We start from the raw sequence: 19,383 nt of genomic DNA, 5'->3' as shown, positions 1-19,383 counted from the left end.
TCATTATCTCACCCAGTCTAATCCCATTCTCCCCCTCACTCCCCATACCCATTAATATCCCACCCAGTCTAATCCCACTCTCCCCATACCCTTTAATGTCCCACCCAGTCTAATCGCACTCTCCCCCTCACTCCCCGTACCCTTTAATGTCCCACCCAGTCTAATCGCACACTCCCCCTCACCCTTTTATATCCCACCCAGTCTAATCCCACTCTCCCCTCACTCTCTGTACCCTTCAATATCCCACCCAGTCTAATGTCTAATCCCACTCTCCCCTCACTCCCCATACCCATTAATATCCCACCCAGTCTAATCCCACTCTCCTGCTCACTCCCCGTACCCTTTAATATTCCACCCAGTCTAATCCCACTCTCCTGCTCACTCTCCGTACCCTTTAATATCCCACCCAGTCTAATCCCACTCTCCCTTCACTCCCCATACCCTTTAATATTCCACCCAGTCTAATCCCACTCTCCCCCACATTCCCCATACCCTTTAATATCCCACCCAGTCTAATCCCACTCTCCTGCTCTCTCCGTACCCTTTAATATCCCACCCAGTCTAATCCCACTCTCCCTTCACTCCCCATACCCTTTAATATCCCACCCAGTCTAATCCCACTCTCCCCCTCACTCCCCGTACCCTTTAATATCCCACCCAGTCTAATCCCATTCTCCCCTCACTCCCCATACCCTTTAATATTCCACCCAGTCTAATCCCACTCTCCCCCTCATTCCCCATACCCTTTAATATTCCTCTGTTTTAGGCATGTTTCCTTTGCTAAAGAAAGACTTGCATTTCCACACCGCCTTTCACAATCACAGGATGTCCCAAAGCACTTTACAGCCAAAGGACATTCGTGAACCAGTTGGGTTTTTACGACAATCCAACAGTTTCAAACTGAGACCACCTTTTTATTTCTAGATTTAAAAAAACTGAATTCAAATTCTCAATCTGCCCACGGTGGGTTTTGAACTCGCGTTCTCCGAGTAGTTCAGTAACAGAACCAGGGCGAGAAAGTGGAGTTGAGGTCGAAGATCAGCTATGATCTTACTGAATGGCCAAGCAGGCTCGAGGGGCCGTATGGCCGACTCCGGCCCCTATTTCTTATGTTCTTAACCACTACACTACCGTACACACAGGGTCAGTCCGAGTGCCAGGTGTCAGTGTTGGATGCCACTGGTTCTGTTGGTACCTCCTTCGACCTTGGCACAGCTAACACTCCGTGACGTGTGCAATCCTTCTGGTCAAGGTGGCCTGATCCCTGGGTACGGAGGTGAGGTTGTTGGCTCCACCGCTACCTGATCCTTAAAAAAAAAAGCACAACTGGCAATATCTGGGAACTTCCCCCCCAACCCTTGGAATTCCCACATCGCTGGGTGAGCCCAAGATAGGAGGAAGATGGTTCCCAGTTTTCTGGGTTTCCTCATAGGGAATGGGGACCTGGTGGGTGATGGGCGAGATCCGCATTATTATCCGTCCCTTGCAGTGTGGGACAGCAGGAATGCCCTTGTCTATTTAAACATAGCTCCAGCTGACACCACACAGGCAAACCCCTGTAAAGTTCGTCCTCCTAATATTAGAGCGGAGACTCAGGACATCTGATACGGGATACTCCCCGGTTATTTTTGCTTTGTGTGTGACAGACGATGAAACGCCTTGCGATGGCTTTACGCAGGTTTTACTGCTAATGTATTCAACACCCTCAGTGTCCCCTCAAGGACATAGTGCGATGCAGTGGATACCGGATCCTCTAATTGAATCAAAGGGATGGGAGATGTTGTTAAGACAGGGCAGTGCCAGAGCCCAGGGTTATCTTTGCTGGGGAGTTTCGGAGTTATTCTGTGAGGATATTCTGCACAGACTTTCCAAATTTCCAAAACACCTCACCAACACAAACACAAAGCCAGTTACCAAGAGCAGTCACGACAAATAATCTCAGTAAAGGAATCTCAGCGCCCCCAGTGGCACCAGAGGTCACGCCCTTTGAACCCAGAACACTTGCCACATTACTTGTGGCTGTTTGCAATGTTAATGGGGCAGAGCGGTCACAGACATGATGCTCTCACTGGTGGGGATGTGTTGAGAGAAGCTACCCCACAGAGAGGGAGGGGAACCCCCCATCCCCAGACTCACTAACCCACCCCAGACAAGTGACACAGGGAGTCTGGAAGCAGGACACTAACTGGCCCTCTAGGGGTGATGGGGGTTACAGAGATAGGGAGGGCCGGGCCACGGAAGGATTTGAACACAAAGGTGAGAATTTTAAAATCGAGGCATTGTTGGACGTCTCAAAACGCTTTACAGCCAATGAAGTACTTTTGAAGTATGGTCACTGTTGTGTGGGAAACGTGGCAGCCAGTTTGCACACAGTGTGTGCGCGCGTAGGAACCTTGGCTGGTTTACTCCACTGCCAACCCCAACTAACTCAGCCCAGACTGGGGATGGGACCAGAACCTTCAACTGCACCCCGGGGAGCTCCCTCAGTGGTTTCGGCATGGTGCCAGACATGACCACTCCATGCCACCAACTCCCTGTCGCTAGGCCCACTCTCTGGGCTCCCTCTCCTTGTACACTGCCCTCTTTTCACCTCGTCGATCTATCACCCTCACCCCCTCCTCTTTCCCCTGCCAGGAGCTCCTTTCTCCCTAGGTTTTTTTAAACTCAATGCTCGGGATGTGGGCGTCGCTGGCATTTATTGCCCATCCCTAATTGCCGCGGGAAGGTGGTGGGCCGCCTTGTTGAACCGCTGGTCGCGGTTTGATACAAACTGAGTGTCTCGCTGGGCCACTTCAGAGGGAGGTTAAGAGTCAACCAGGTTGGTGCAGGACTGGAGTCACATATAGGCCCAGACCGGGTAAGGACGGCAGGTTTCCTTCCCTAAAGGACATCAGTGAACCAGCTGGGTTTTTACGACAATCCGACAGCTTCATGGTCACTTTTACTGAGACCAGCTTTTTATTTCCAGATTATATTTTGAATGGAATTCAAATTCTCAAACTGCCCTCGATGGGATTTGAACTCACGTTCTCTGGTGCTTCTTGTTCTGGTTTCACACGAAGAAACGGCCTCTATCTGCACTGTGGGGTTTCTGTGAAACCTTCTGACCGAAGGTCCCAGGCCGTAGGGCCACATCACACTGACCTCGGCTGTAGCGGTCTCACAGCCGCACAGTGTGCAACGGCAGGTAACAGAAACACAGGGATCTGCGGAATAATAAAACGGGGTGGGATAGAGGGACATAAACCCCGGGTGGCACAGGGACATAACGCGCCTGTGCATGTGCCAACAGCAAGATCCCTGTGCCACTGGGCAGTTTAACTTGCCGTTGACCCGTATCCCTGATACCATCTCCCATGGCTCGATCCAGACACAGCTTGACCATGTAGCTTGGTCCACAAACAGTTCACCACTGGACACAACGACTGAGCACAGAGTCCTGGAGTAGAGCCCTTTCGCTCACTGTCCTTTCACACAGCGACCGTGGAGGGAAACGGAACAATGACCCAGGAATCGCCGCGCACCAGGGATGAAATAGCTTTCGATTGACAGGCCCAGACATCAACAGTTCCCAAGTCCACTGCTCCTGACTGTGGGAATCGCTTTGCTCCTAATTAAAGGAATGCCACTTTCCACAGGAACCTTCCCTTCTGACCGGCTGCACTTACACACAGCGACAGACACGCTGGGTCAGAGAAGGGGGGGGATGGGCTGTTTATTTTGCGGGAACACTGCAGGCAGATCCCGAGTGTCACCCTTGCCCGGAGCTTTCTGCAGTCAGTGGGCAGATCTGGAATACACAGCCTGGTGAATCATCACTCGACAACTCAATCTAAACAGAGAGTGCGGGACAAGAACACTCCCCTGGTCCGTCCGCCTTTCTCCAGGTGAAATACACTAGCCGCCAAGCGCCACCGAATCACGCAAAGAAAACCAGAGAATCAGCGAACGGCTCGTGCAGTCGTGGCTCAGTGGGCAGCACTCTCGCCTCCAAGTCAGAAAGATCCGGGTTCAGGTCCCACTCCAGACACTTGAGCCCATAATCCAGGCTGATACTCCCAGTGCAGTACCGAGGGAGCACTGCACTGTTGGAGGGGCAGTACTGAGGGAGCGCTGCACTGTTGGAGGGGCAGTACTGAGGGAGCGCTGCACTGTTGGAGGGGCAGTACTGAGGGAGCGCTGCACTGTTGGAGGGGCAGTACCGAGGGAGCACTGCACTGTTGGAGGGGCAGTACTGAGGGAGCACTGCACTGTTGGAGGGGCAGTACTGAGGGAGCGCTGCACTGTTGGAGGGGCAGTACCGAGGGAGCGCTGCACTGTTGGAGGGGCAGTACCGAGGGAGCACTGCACTGTTGGAGGGGCAGTACTGAGGGAGTACTGCACTGTTGGAGGGGCAGTACCGAGGGAGCACTGCACTGTTGGAGGGGCAGTACTGAGGGAGCACTGCACTGTTGGAGGGGCAGTACTGAGGGAGCGCTGCACTGTTGGAGGGGCAGTACCGAGGGAGCACTGCACTGTTGGAGGGGCAGTACTGAGGGAGCACTGCACTGTTGGAGGGGCAGTACTGAGGGAGCGCTGCACTGTTGGAGGGGCAGTACTGAGGGAGCGCTGCACTGTTGGAGGGGCAGTACTGAGGAAACGCAGTGTCGGAGGGGCAGTGCTGAGGGAGCGCCGCAGTGTCGGAGGGGCAGTGCTGAGGGAGCGCCGCACTGTCGGAGGGGCAGTGCTGAGGGAGCGCCGCACTGTCGGAGGGGCAGTGCTGAGGGAGCGCCGCACTGTCGGAGGGGCAGTGCTGAGGGAGCGCCGCACTGTCGGAGGGGCAGTGCTGAGGGAGCGCCGCACTTTCAGAGGGGGAAGTGCTGAGGGAGCGCCGCACTAGCGGAGCTTATCCAAAACTCTGCTGCCCGTGTCCTAACTTGCACCAAATCTCATTCACCCATCATGCCTGTGCTCGCTAATCTACATTGGCTCGTAGTCTAGTAAAGCCTCAATTTTTAAATTCTCATCCTTGTTTTCAAATCCCTCCATCACCTCGTCCCTCCCCATCTCTGTAACCTCCTCCAGCCCTACAACCCTCCGAGATCTCTGCGCTCCTCCAATTCTGGCCTCTTGCGCATTCCCGATTTTAATCGCTCCACCATTAGCGGCCGTGCCTTCAGCTGCCTGGACCCTAAGCTCTAATTCCCTCCCCAACCCTCTCCTCCTTTAAGAGGCTCCTTAAAACCAACCTCTTTGATCAAGCTTTGGTCATCTGTCCTAATTTCTGCTTATGTAGCTTGATGTCAATTTTTATTTGATAATCGCTCCTGTGCAGCACTTCAGGACGTTTTACTACATTAATGGCACTATATAAATGCAAGTTGTTGTTGTTGTTGCCTTACCCTAGGGCGAACTCCTCGGATAAGAGTGTGCTTGTGATCTGGGAGCAGGGGGGGGGTAACCAGATCACTTTCAGACTGCAGAGCGATGCTCAGGTCTTGCGACTGGGGCCCACGGAACAATTCCCAGCCAGCATGAACCAAAGCTTTCAGCAGAATTCAATCTGTTAGTGAATCTCATTGAAAACATCACATGGGCCTGTGTGAGCGAGAGGGAAAGAGAGGGTCATCGAGCAGCTCCCTCTACAGCAACACAGGGCCACGGGATCAAGTTTCAATGTGAGAACAGGTGGAAGGGCCGTGAGCCTCTCACATTACTCGCCAGGCATTTAAACAAACACTGTTTTTCCTGCACAGGCAGCTGACAGATGAATTTCCAACTCCACCCCCACCAGTGATAATTTGTCCTCACCCTATGGGCGCACACACAGACCCACACACGTACATACTCACATACACCCCTATATACACATGCATGTCTCCGATTTTTCTCCCGGAGACTGTCCTGGCGATTAGTCTTTAATTGGTGAAGACTCCAGGACAGTCGTGGAGGGTTGGCGACTGTACCTCTCGGGCTATCCCTACAATAGATAGGTTGAATGGCCTCAGTTGTCTGGGTTTTCCCTATTTATAGATCAACATCACAGTCCCTTTTCTCCAATCCTGAGACACAGTCCCCATTTGCGATGATTCGCTAACAATACGTCCCGCTCCATGAGATACTTCCTTCAGTAACCCAGGGTGCATTCTGTCTAAAACTGGGGCCTTGACCCATCTCACTGCCTTGAGCTTGTTTGTTAGACACACTTTGCCGATGATGTGATGTCACACACACAGCTGGGAAACTAGCAAAAAGCTGACAACAGCTTCAAAAACAGATGACAGTTTGAAAAGCCAGCCCTAATTATAGAGCCGGTGTAGTGTGAAGACTCGGTGGTAGATTGAAAGCACATTCAGACCTGGGCTTGTCATCACTGATCTGCAGGCCCAACAATAACAACAACTTCCTCAAGGCACTCCAGAGCGGCACTAGCACAGAAAGCCCAGCCATAGAAGGGGACTTTAGATGGTGTGACTGAATACTTGGTCAAAGAGGGAGGTTTTAAGGAGTGTCTTAAAGGAGGAGAGGCGGAGAGGTTTAGGGAGGGAATTCCAGAGTTTAGGGCCTCGGCAGCTGAAGACACGGCCGCCATTGGTGGGGCGATGGAAACCGGGGATGCTCAAGAGGCCAGAGAATCCCAATAACCTCAAGTTTCAAGAGTACACTTTGGATCCAGTCATGTTTATTGTGGTGAAGGTTACTTAAAATTGACTGAGCGAGGAATGGGAGTGCGAAAGGTCAGGGGTTATTTTTGGGGCTGAATATAGGGACAGAAAATGTTGAACTTTTGGTTTGGTGCATTTATCGTCAGTCTGGGCCCAGCTCGGATGTAAATCTCAGGGTCATTGCTTTTAATTAAAAAAACAATCTCTTCTAATCTCACCTTGGTCAAAGCTCTTCAATGTTTCCTCGTGCCCTCTCGTTCTGGGCTCACACTTCCATTGTATTGCACGAGCTGTCTCCAGATTACAAGGGCTCAATGTTATCAGACACAAACATCCCATCATCAGATCATCGGCCACGGTTACCAGGGTGCCAGCTGATTAAGGACCATGGCCACTGATTAGTCAATGCTCCAATTAGCAACACCTCCTGCTTCCATTGATAAAGTTTGACCTTTTTACACTGTGGCTCAGGGGGTGGGGGGGGTCACGAGTGTGTATGAGTGAGAATGTGAGTGAGTGAGTGAGAGTGTGTGTGAGAGAGTGTGAGTGTGAGTGTGTGTGTGAGAGAGAGTGTGTGTTCTCACTGATGGAAACTAGAATAACCTTATAAGGACATGTGCTCCAATGGCCTCAGGCCCCTGGTTTAGGGAGGGACGGGATGATCAGCCCGAGCTCCTGCCCCTGTGGAAGGTGTGGATCAGCTGCCACGCCCCCCCACCCCGGGGGAATATCCTGCTTACACTCAGTCTGTAGGCACTGGGGTATCGGAGGGGACAGCGCTTCGAGAGACGGTGTGAGGGGGTGGGGAAGGGGTGAAGGGCTGGTGTGTGGGGGCAGCGATCAGATCCCTGTGGAGGAACCGGGTGGGAGACAAGTGGCTGGACTCTCTCCCACCCAGCGCGGCGACAGCAGGAGGGGGGACTGGGCGAGAGGCTGTCATTACATCTCAAAGCCATTCGTTGCACGTGCAGTGTTTGAAATGTTTCGGAGAGATAGAATCACACAGCAGAGGAGGCCATTCGGCCCATTGTGCCTGTGCCGGCTCTTTGATAGACCTATCCAATTAATCCCACTCTGCTGCCCTTTCCCCACAGCCCTGTAACTATGATAAGGCCGTGTGTAAATTCCAAATTGTTATTTTCATGTATCTGGGGCTGGGTGGTGTTCTATGATTTGACGGGAGATCGGAGCTCTCTGCCAACACGTAAACTTTATCTTTAAAGTTTATTTTTCTTTTCTGAGGGTCCGAGTAATTCGGACTCTAGCAACGACCTTGAAATCGGTTTGTTTGTTGGCACTGAGTGGGAGGTGAAGCTTGACCATGACCGTTCCCAATATTGGAGCATGTCAGAGTTGTCCAGCTGTTGTTGCAGAGTTCCCGGCGAAATTCCCTCCTGTTTTTGTGCGAGGCGGAACCGCGGTGAGTTTACAACAGCAATTTGCATTTATATAGCACCTTTAACATAGTAAAATGTCCCAAGGCGCTTCACAGGAGCGCAAATCAGACAAAATGTGACACCGAGTCACATCAGGAGATATTAGGACAGACGACCAAAAGCTGGGTCAAAGAGGTCGGTTTTAAGGAGCGTCTTAAAGGGGGAGAGGTGGAGAGGTTTAGGGAGGGAATTCCAGAGTTTAGGGTCCAGGCAGCTGAAGGCACGGCCGCCAATGGTGGAGTGATGGAAATCGGGGGGATACGCAAGAGGTCAGAATTGGGGGAGCGCAGAGATCTCGTGGGAGGGGGGGGGGGCGACGGCTGGAGCAGGCTACAGAGATCAGGAGGGGCGAGGCCATGGAGGGATTTGAACACAAGCATGAGAATTAACATCGAGGCGTTGCTGGACTGGGAACCAACGTCGGTCGGCAAGCACAGAGCTGATGGGTTAGGATACGGGCAGCAGAGTTTTGGATGAACTGAAGTTTATGTAGGGCGGAAGATGAGAGGCTGGCCAGGAGAGCGGTGGATTGTAAAGTCTGGAGGTAACAAAGGCACGGATTAGTGGGAATGGGTGGGGGAGCCAGCCAGGGATCATGCTGCTGCCCACAATACCCGTTATCTCCCCGCTGGCGAGAGCTGGAGTAAAGGACAGGAGCGGGCTTAGTTGTGATGCCTTCTGTAGTCGAATACCCTGCTGGTGCTTATTAACCACTCTCTGGTGGTAGCACGGTCTCATCTCCTGTCTCCAACCCTCGGTAAACTTCAGCTCATCCAAAACTCTGCTGCCTGTGTCCTAACTCGCACCGAGTCCCGTTCACCCATCACCCCCTGTGCTCACTGCCCCGTGTCCTAACTCACACCCAGTCCCGTTCACCCATCACCCCCTGTGCTCACTGCCCCGTGTCCTAACTCACATCCAGTCCCGTTCACCCATCACCCCCTGTGCTCACTGCCCCGTGTCCTAACTCACACCCAGTCCCGTTCACCCATCACCCCGTGCTCACTGCCCCGTGTCCTAACTCACACCCAGTCCCGTTCACCCATCACCCCGTGCTCACTGCCCCGTGTCCTAACTCACACCCAGTCCCGTTCACCCATCACCCCCTGTGCTCACTGCCCCGTGTCCTAACTCACACCCAGTCCCGTTCACCCATCACCCCCTGTGCTCACTGCCCCGTGTCCTAACTCACATCCAGTCCCGTTCACCCATCACCCCCTGTGCTCACTGCCCCGTGTCCTAACTCACACCCAGTCCCATTCACCCATCACCCCCTGTGCTCACTGCCCCGTGTCCTAACTCACATCCAGTCCCGTTCACCCATCACCCCTGTGCTCACTGCCCCGTGTCCTAACTCACATCCAGTCCCGTTCACCCATCACCCCGTGCTCCACTGGCTCCCGGTCCGGCAACGCCTCGATTTTAAAATTCTCATCCTTGTTTTCAAATTCCTCCGTGGCCTCGCCCCTCCCTGTCTCTGTAACCTCCTCCAGCCCCACAGCCCCCCCAAGATATCTTGGCTGTGCCTTCAACTGCCTCGGCCCAAGCTCTGGAATTCCCTCCCTAAACCTCTCCACCTCTCTCCCCTCCTTTAAGACGCTCCTTAAAACCTCTCCTTGACCAAGCTATTGGCCACCTGTCCTAATATCTCCTTATGTGTCTCGGTGTCAAATTTAGTTTGATTTACGCTCCTGTGAAGCGCCTGGGGATGTTTTACTATGTTAAAGGCAAGTTGTTATTGTGGCAGGTTGGGGGATTGGAGAGAAAGAAAAACAGATCAAGAGAGAGGCTGAAATAAGCAGATTGTCAGAGATACGACCGTTCCCTGAGACTATGCATTCAGTCACTGGTAACTACGGCTGGTAGTTTGTGATAAAGGGGCGTGACCACAGAAGCATTGCCTCCCCACGTACACCGCCTGCTAATATGGAGTTTACTCCATCACAGAACTCCCACCACAGGAAACAAGCTCCAGCCTGGTGCGACGCTGCCGCCTGGTGGAGACCTGCAGCACTGCTGGAGAAGAGTAGCTCGACTGGGAAATGAGGCTTAAAGGTCAAGACTTCGCAGCTGGGACAGAAACTGAGAGACCAGAGAGATCGTAACAGTGTCAGAGGAGATATAATTAAACTCTTAGGTACAAGATGCGGGAGATTTCTGCTCTGGTCAGGTGATCACTTCCACTTGGGATTTAAAGGGACTCCCTCAACGTGAAAACATTTTGCCAAAGGTTTTTCTTTTGTTGTTTACACTGTGATGATGTAAAAATAGTATCAGAAAAACATCTCTAACCGTATCGCTCGTGAGTGATGTCACTGTGTCCTCGAAACACGTTTACATAGAATCACAGAATGATACAACACAGGAGGCCATTCGGCCCATCGTGCCTGTGCCGGCTCTTTGAAAGAGCGAACAATTAATCCCATTCCCCCGCTCTTTCCCCATAGCCCTGCAAAACTTTCCCTTCACGTATTTATCCAATTCCCTTTTGAAAGTTCCTATTCAATCTGCCTCTACCACCCTTTCAGGCAGCGCAACAATGTCTCATCTCCCTCTGGTTCTTTTGCCAATGACCTTCAATCTGTGTCCTCTGGTTACCGACCCTCCTGCCACTGGAAACAGTTTCTCCTTGTTTACTCCATCAAAACATTTCATGATTTTGAACACCTCTATCAAATCTCCCCTCAACCTTCTCTGTTCTAAATAGAACAAACCTAGCTTCTCCAGTCCCTCATCCCTGGTACCATTCTAGTAAATCTCCTCTGCATCCTCTCCAAGGCCTTGACATCCTTCCTAAAGTGCGGTGCCCAGAATTGGGGGTGATTTTCACCAGTGGTAGCTCTCTAAAATTTACGTTTCATTTTGTGACCACACCTGGAGTACTGCGTAGAGTTTTGGTCTCCTTATTTAAGGAAGGATATACTTGCATTGGAGGCAGTTCAGAGAAGGTTCACCAGGTTGATTCCTGAGTTAGGGTTGCAAAGGGGTGGAAAGTTTCCGGTAAATTTCCAGAAATTTTCCACGGGAAGTTTAGCTTGGGAATTTTGCCCAAAAAAGCACATGCTAGCATAATATTGTTTTTTTTGTATTTCTTTTTTTTTTCCCCACAGGTCCTCTCTTAAAATTACTAACAGAGATGGAATCTTAATTATTAAGGAATTTCTTAATCAATATATGTTTATCTTCTTACTTGGCTTGTTTTAATAATGCAACAACTTCACTCAAAGCTCACAGCAGTCAGCCCAGAGTTCCTCTGCTTCCATTCAAGAAGATGATGGTTCTCATTCAGCATCAGGCTCCTTATCATCAGCAACTCCTGGCCCACTTGGAAGGTTCTTTGATACAATGGATAACCATAGCCAGAAGAATGCAGATGAGTGCCTTGCTCGAGCTGTATCTGCAACAGGCTCACCCCTCATGCTCACAGCCAATGTGTACTGGAAGAGATTTTTCAATGTTATTCGCCCTGCATACTGTCCTCCCACCAGACATGCTTTGTCTACTTATTTGCTGGAGGCAGAGTATAACAGAGTCCAAGGAAAGCTCAAAGAAACAATAGCGATGGCAGACTGTGTTGCAGTTATCTCAGATGGGTGATCAAATGTACGAGGGGAGGGCATCATAAACTACATCGTCTCCACTCCTCTCCCAGTGTTCTTCAAGAGCACAGACACGAAGGACAACAGACACACAGGCACATACATTGCTGATGAGCTGAAAGTGGTCATCAACGATCTTGGATCACAAAAGGTCTTTGCAGTAGTTACTGACAATGCTGCGAATATGAAGGCTGCTTGGGCTCAAGTGGAGGAGGCCTACCCTCATATTACGTCTATTGGGTGCGCAGCTCATGGGCTTAACCTGCTCCTCAAGGACATCATGGGTTTGAGAACCATGGAAGCACTGTACAAAAGAGCCAAGCAAGTTGTTAAGTATGTCAGGGGAAAACAGGTAGTTGCAGTAACCTACAACTCCAAGCAAATGACAAAGAACAAGAACACCACACTGAAGCTGCCCAACAACACTAGATGGGGTGGTGTTGTCATAATGTACAACAGCCTTCTGGAGGGAAAGGAGTGGCTGCAAGAAATGGCAATATCCCAGTCTGGGGATATGGAAACCACCATCAAGAAAATACTGCTGGATGATGTGTTTTGGGAGAGAGTGGTTAGCAGCCTTAAACTACTCACCAGTAGCATCTGCAATTGCTCAGATTGAAGGAGATGACGCTGTCTTGTCAGATGTTCTCAGGCTTTTTACTGATTTAAAAGAACAAATCAGCATTGCCCTACCCACATCCCTGCTGCTCAAAGCAGAGGAGAAGGCAATTGTTCAATTCATACAGACGCGTCAAGAATTTTGTGTCAAGCCGATTCATGCTGCAGCATACATGCTGGACCCAAAGCATGTTGGGAGACCAATACTTTCTGGAGAACAGATCAACAGCGCTTACAGTGTGATTTCTACCCTCTCACACCATCTCAATCTGGATGTGGGCAAAGTTCTGGGAAGTCTGGCAAAGTTCTCTACCAAGCAAGGTCTTTGGAATGGGGATGGGATATGGGAATCATGCAAGCATATCCGTGCACATACCTGGTGGAAGGGACTTTGTGCATCTGAGGCCCTGTCACCTATTGCATCGGTGATACTCCAAATCCCACCTTCATCAGCGGCCTCTGAACGAAACTGGTCACTTTTTGGGAATACGCATACAAAGGTGCGCAACAGGCTGACTAACAAGAGAGTGGAGAAACTGGTGGCTATCCGGGCGAACCTACAACTTATTGAGCCAGATACAGAAGTGTCCACCACACAGCTAGACACTGACACAGAGGAGGAAATGGACACGTCAGAGCCAGAGTCAGAGAATCAGGAGGAGCAATGAGGAGTAGAAGACTCAGAAGACTCATGAGTAGAAGACTCAAAGGGACAAAATAAGGACAAATTACAGGCTAAATAAGCGGACGCTCTTTTTATTTTATTTTAGATGGGTCTTTTTTGTGGGGGTTCAATAAAGTTCAAAATTATAACCTAAATAAAGTTTTGAAAGCCTGTTTTTATTTGTATGGAACAGTATGTCTATTTTGACGACAAAGATAATATAAGGGTCAGAGACAAAAACCATCAGTGTGCAAAAAAACTCAAAATTCCCATGGAAAGTTTCCTCTTTTAAAAATTCCCAGAATTTTGCAACCCTATCCTGAGTTGAAGGGGTTGTCTTATGAGGAAAGGTTGAGCAGGTTGGGCCTGTACTCATTGGAGTTTAGAAGAATGAGGTGTGATCTTATCGAAACACAGAAGATTCTGAAGGAGCTCGACAAGGCAGATGCAGAGAGGATGTTTCCCCTTGTGGGGGAATCTAGAACTCGGGGGCATAGTTTCAGGATAAAGGGTCGCCCACTTAAAACAGAAATGAGGAGGAATTTCTTCTCTCAGAGGGTGGTGAATCTTTGGAATTCTCTTCACAGAGAGCCGTGGAGGCGGAGTCATTGAATATATTCAAGGCAGAGATAGACAGAATTTTGAAAAACAGGGGAGTCGAGGGTTATGGGGAGCGGGCAGGGAAGTGGAGTTGAGGCCAAGATCAGATCAGCCATGATCTTATTGAATGGCGGAGCAGGCTCGAGGGGCCGAATGGCCTACTCCTGCTCCCATTTCCTATTTCTTGTGTGTCGGTATCTCTCCCAGCGCCTGGTGTGTGTGTCGGGTTTCCTGTATTGAGGGGAAGCCTCTGAATCAGACAGTACAGGGAGCTGGGGCTCAATGTACCGCATGAATCTCAAGATCACCCCACAACATCTGAATCCTTCAGACACAACGGTAATGGACAATCTCCGAGCGGCTTCAATTGGAATTCCAGGGTCCTGACTCCTCGGGCCGACCATCCAGTTATCCTTACACAGAAGCCGTGCTTCCTGCCCAGATCTATGATATGTTTAGACCAGAATAGTCCAGGCTGCATAAATCCAGCACAGTGTCTACAAAATCAGTCCAGGATAAACCTGGGAAGCCCTTGCAAAATAAAGGCGGTAGAACCCTCCCACTCCAGAGACTTGAGCACATAATCCATGCTGACGCTCCAGTGCAGTACTGAGGGAGCGCTGCACTGTCAGAGGAGCCGTCTTTTGGAAGAGACGTTAAACTGAGGCCCCGTCTGCTCTCTCAGGGGGGGATGTAAAAGATCTCACGGCCCTATTTTGAAGAGGAGCAGGGGAGTTCTCCCCGGTGTCCTGGGGCCAATATTTATCCCGAACCAACATCACTAAAACAGATGATCTGGTCATTATCATTTATTTGCGGATGACACCACGGTAGTAGGCCAGATCACCAACAACGATGAGTCAGCCTACAGGGAGGAGGTCCAGCATCTCGTGAAGTGGTGCGCCAATAACAACCTGGCCCTTAACATCAAGAAAGCCAAAGAAATCATTGTGGACTTCAGGAAGTCCAAAGGCGGAAGTCACACCCCCATCCACATCAATGGGGCTGTGGTGGAAAGGGTGGACAGCTTTAAGTTCCTCGGAGTCCACATCACGGAAGACCTCTCCTGGTCCCTCAACACCTCCCCTCTGGTGAAGAAGGCCCAGCAGCGCCTATATTTCCTAAGGAGGCTGAAGGGATGTAACCTGTCACCCCTGATCCTCTCTAACTTTTACCGCTGCACAATAGAGAGCATCCTGACAAACTGTATCACAGTATGGTATCACAGTATGGCCCTGCAGCGGGTAGTCAAAACTGCCCAACGCATTACCGGCACCCGGCTACCGACCATAGAGCACATATACCAGAAACGCTGTCTACGGAGGTCACGGTCCATCATCAAAGACCCTACCCACCCCAGCCACAGTCTGTTCGCCCTCCTGCCATCTGGGAGACGCTACAGATGCATTCGCACCCGTACGACCAGATTTAGGAACAGCTTCTTTCCCAGGGCTGTCATCCTACTGAACTCCACAAATAAACTCTAAAGCCTGCACATCTGCCAATGCACTTTATTATGGTTATATTTATGTTAATATACTACAAGCCAAATGTATGTTGAATGTTTAAATGTCTTAATCCAAATGTACACTCTCGGGAGCCACAAGCCTACATTTCGTTGTACTGCACTTGTGCACTAACAATGACAATAAAAGTTGATTTGATTTGATTTGATCACATTGCTGTTTGTGGGATCTTGCTGTGCGCAAATTGGCTGCCGTGTTTCCTACATTACAACAGTGACTACACTTCAAAAAGTACTTCATTGGCTGTAAAGCGCTTTAGGATGTCCTGAGGTTGTGAAAGGCGCTATATAAATGCAAGTCTTTCTTTCAGTATCCTAACTCGAGCTGCCTGCCTCCAACCTGTTGTCTAAGTGATGTGTTGTCAGACACTGACTGTTAGGGCCGTCACTAACTAGATCTTGAAAGTACCTCAATCAGTGACGTTTCCTGAAGTAAGGGAGCATCTATAAAAGCTGGTTCTGCGATGCTAAAGGTGACGGGACGGTGTCTAGCCGACGGTACTCCCCAGTGCCCTGACCCCGTGACCTTTCTGTCACACACCTCGTGCGTTTTGAGATTGATGACGTGGGCGCTGTTGGTTCCGCTGCCGCCGGCGATCACCGTGTCCGAGCAGCAAACCCGCGCGGCGTACAGGAAACCGGGAACGGCAGCGTCTCCTCCACCTTCAGATTGCGCAGGTCCCACAGTTGTAGTGAGTCGCGAGTGGCCCACGATCCCGTCACCATCTTGTTCCCTTGTGGGAAGAAGGAAAAGGAAGGCGTCTTTACTAGAAGCTTCCCGCGACAGGTCCTGTCAGAGTGGCGGGACTCCGTTAGTATTCCCAGCACCTACTACAACATCCTTTGTTCTGTCACCTCTTCCTGCTGTTGTAATTGGGAAGATTTACGGTAAAATTCTCCAGTCTGCGTTTGTTGGATGCATTCCACTGTTTATTGAAATGTGGAGTAACTGTCAACCAGCATCAGTGAGTTAATCAGGGATCAAACACTGCCCAAGTATGCAAGCTATCGACAGAAATGTCGGTTTTTGAGAGGAACAGAGAGACAGACACAGAGATAGACGTGTGCACGCACACACAGACGCACGCACACAGACGCGCGCACACACACGCGCGCACACACAGACGCGCGCACAGACAGACGCACGCACACAGACAGACGCACAGACAGATGCACAGAGACCCACACAGAGACAGAGAGACACAGAGAGAGAGAGAGAGACATATACAGACAGACGAACACACACACAGATGCACGCGCGCGCACACACACACAGACATAAGAAAATATGAAATAGGAGCAGGAATCGGCCATTTGGCCCTTCAAGCCTGCTCCACCATTCAAGAAGATTTTCTACCTCAACTCCACCTGCCGCACTATCCCCAAATCTCTTCATTCCCCAAAATTTATCGACCTTTGTCTTGAATATAACGACTGAGCATCCACAGCTCTCTGAGGTAGAGAATTCCAAAGATTCATAACCCTTTGAGTGAAGAAATTTCTCATCTCAGTCCTAAATGGCTGACCGCTTATTCTGAGACTGTGACCACTAGTTCTAGATTCCCCAGCCAAGGGAAACATTTTCCCAGCATTAACCCTGTCAAGCCCCTTAAGAATGTTATATGTTTCAATTAGATCACCTCTCATTCTTCTAAACTCTAAGGAATATAGGCCTAGTCTACTCAATCTCTCCTCATAGGGCAATCCCTGTGGTGTATGTAACCGTTCCACCTTTAAGAGAACTATTTTAAGAGATGCACTACTTTATCTTGGCTGCTGTATACTGTAATACCGGTGGTGACCACACCGGTATATAAGTGCTGTGTAATGATTTATTGGGCAGTTCAGCCTGACCTTCGACTAGTAAAGACCTGTTGAATTTATTCTTGTGGTCTGTGTGCAGTGATTCTTATTAACAATAACTAGAACACACAGACTTAACAGTGGCGACGATGACGATCTTACCCTGCGGCAGAGATATATCCAAGGCAGTTTAACGGGCGTCGAGAAGAGGCATCCGCCCTCATCATCCTGCTGAGAAAAGACTCGGGTCTGAAGAGCAAGGAAGAATCCTGACACGAAGCCTTCCATCAGCAACAGGCAGTGATCATCCCTTCTATCACGGTGGTGGAAGATTGCGAGGATGCCTAAGCGTGGTAACAGCAACGATTTCAATGCCGATGTTGAAGATTGGGCCACGTATGTAGAACGCATAGAGATTTATTGTAAGGCAAATAAAATATCAGATGAAGATAAAGCACTAACCTTACTAAACTCAATGGGTGCGAAGACATACGGGCTATTGAAGCATCTTCTATCACCAGCTAAACCGGCGGATCAGGCTTTCGCTAATATTGTTGCTGTCCTGAGGAATCATTTGAACCCCACACCGCTGATATTAGCGGAACGATTTAAATTTTATGCGAGAACGCAACTGAAAGAGGAAAGCGACGCGGAGTATTTAATTGAACTGCGTAAGCTAGCGAAATACTGTCAGTTTGGGGAAAGACTGACAGAGGCACTGAGAGACAAATTCGTGTGTGTGGATTGTCGAAAGAAGGAACACAAAAGCGGCTGCTTGAAGAGAATGATCTTACACTTGATAAGGCTGTCACTATTGCAGCATCGCACGAAGCCGCAGCGAGAGGCACTGCGGAAATGCAGCTGAAGGCAGCGGTACTCAGCGTAGATCAAATGGCTTTGGGTACAGCGAAATGTTATCGTTGTGGAAAGACAACACACGATCAGAACCAATGCTGGTTTAAAAATCAGGAATGTAGAAAATGTGGCAAGCTTGGTCACATAGCTAAAGTATGGAAAGAAGACCAGCAACAAAAAGTCACCGCAGGAAAAGTGCAGAAAGGTACATAAGGTGGCTGAGAAGAGTTCGGATGAACAGAATTCGGATTCAGACTCCAACAGCAAGGAACTGGGTAGTCTGAGAATTCACAATGTGAGTAAGGAAGCTGACCTACAAACTATCTGGGTCACACTTCAGATAGCAGGAGTCCAAGTGAAGATGGAATTGGACACTGGATCGGCGTTGACGGTCATGAATAAGCAAGATTACAAAAGGTTATTCACACATATTCCCCTACGGGATACGGAGATAGTATTGCAGACATACACGGGGCAAAGAGTATACCCCATCGGAAAGATAAAAGTCAAGGTGGTACACAAGGGCAAAGAACACCAAGGAATGGACTTATATGTACTACCTGAGGGAGGTCCACCACTTCTGGGACGGGAGTGGATCAGGAAAATAAATATGGACTGGCACTCCCTAAAAGCAGTAACGGTAGATTCCGGAAAAAAAGATGTCAAACCTGAACAATTGTCCAGAATATTGGATGAGGCTAAAGAGGTGTTCCAACAGGGACTGGGAACACTGAGAGGAATTACGGCAAAAATTAAGATTGCAGAACATGCAAACCCAAAATTTTTCAAAGCCAGACCAGTACCTTATGCGATACGACCTGCTGTGGAAGCTGAGCTGGAAGGGCTAGAACGTTCAGGAGTACTGTCTAAGGTGGACTGGAGTGAGTGGGCCACGCCCATTGTTCCCGTCATGAAGCGTTCATCGAGTAACAAGCCAGGGGAACCGGGGAAGGTCCGCATCTGTGGAGACTTCAAGATCACGGTTAATCCGGCGCTTCACACAGTGCAATATCCGCTTCCGCGGATTGAGGATATCTTTGCTTCATTGTCTGGCGGGAAACACTTCACCAAGATAGACCTGGCGCAAGCGTACTTACAGATGGAAGTTGAGGAAGAGTCGCGCCAGTATCTCACAATCAACACGCACAGAGGCTTGTATCGATATAATAGACTGGTTTTTGGAGTGGCTTCGGCTCCAGCAATTTGGCAGAGGGCCATGGAGCAAGTATTACAGGGAATTCCAAGCACTCAATGTTACTTGGACGATATCCTGATTACAGGAGATGACGATGAGGAACACCTTGCAAATTTGAAACTGGTGCTCACCAGATTGAAGGAATATGGACTTCGAGTTAATCGCCAGAAATGTGAGTTCTTTCAGAAACGGATCTCGTACTGTGGTCATGTCATTGACCAGGAGGGGCTGCACAAGTCACCTGACAAGATCAAAGCTGTTGTGAAGGCTCCCGCTCCGGAAAATGTATCCCAGTTGAGGTCGTTCCTAGGGTTGATTAGCTATTACCATAAGTTTCTGCCAAATCTATCCACGGTGCTGCACCCACTGAACGCTCTTTTGCAGAAAGAAGTACCATGGAAGTGGAGCGAGGACTGTAAGAAGGCCTTTCGCAAAAGCAAGGCA

General features: G+C 49.8%; 1 pseudogene across 1 annotated transcript in view; it reads right to left on the bottom strand.

Annotated features, from left to right (window-relative positions):
• LOC147102991 (uncharacterized) overlaps positions 1-19,383 on the bottom strand; it is a 115,115-nt pseudogene that overhangs the window by 50,880 nt on the left and 44,852 nt on the right. The window contains exons 7-8 of the transcript XR_015073171.1: positions 15,480-15,820; positions 3,145-3,206 (exon numbers count right to left, since the gene is read on the bottom strand). The product of XR_015073171.1 is annotated as an uncharacterized LOC147102991 (transcript). The remainder of the gene's footprint in view (positions 1-3,144; positions 3,207-15,479; positions 15,821-19,383) is intronic.

This window comes from Somniosus microcephalus, chromosome 21 (genome assembly GCF_052327205.1).
Source record: "Somniosus microcephalus isolate GS21.2 chromosome 21, FLI_Smic_1.0, whole genome shotgun sequence".
NCBI classification, from domain to species: domain Eukaryota; kingdom Metazoa; phylum Chordata; class Chondrichthyes; order Squaliformes; family Somniosidae; genus Somniosus; species Somniosus microcephalus.
This window is presented reverse-complemented; position numbering and strand designations above follow the sequence as displayed.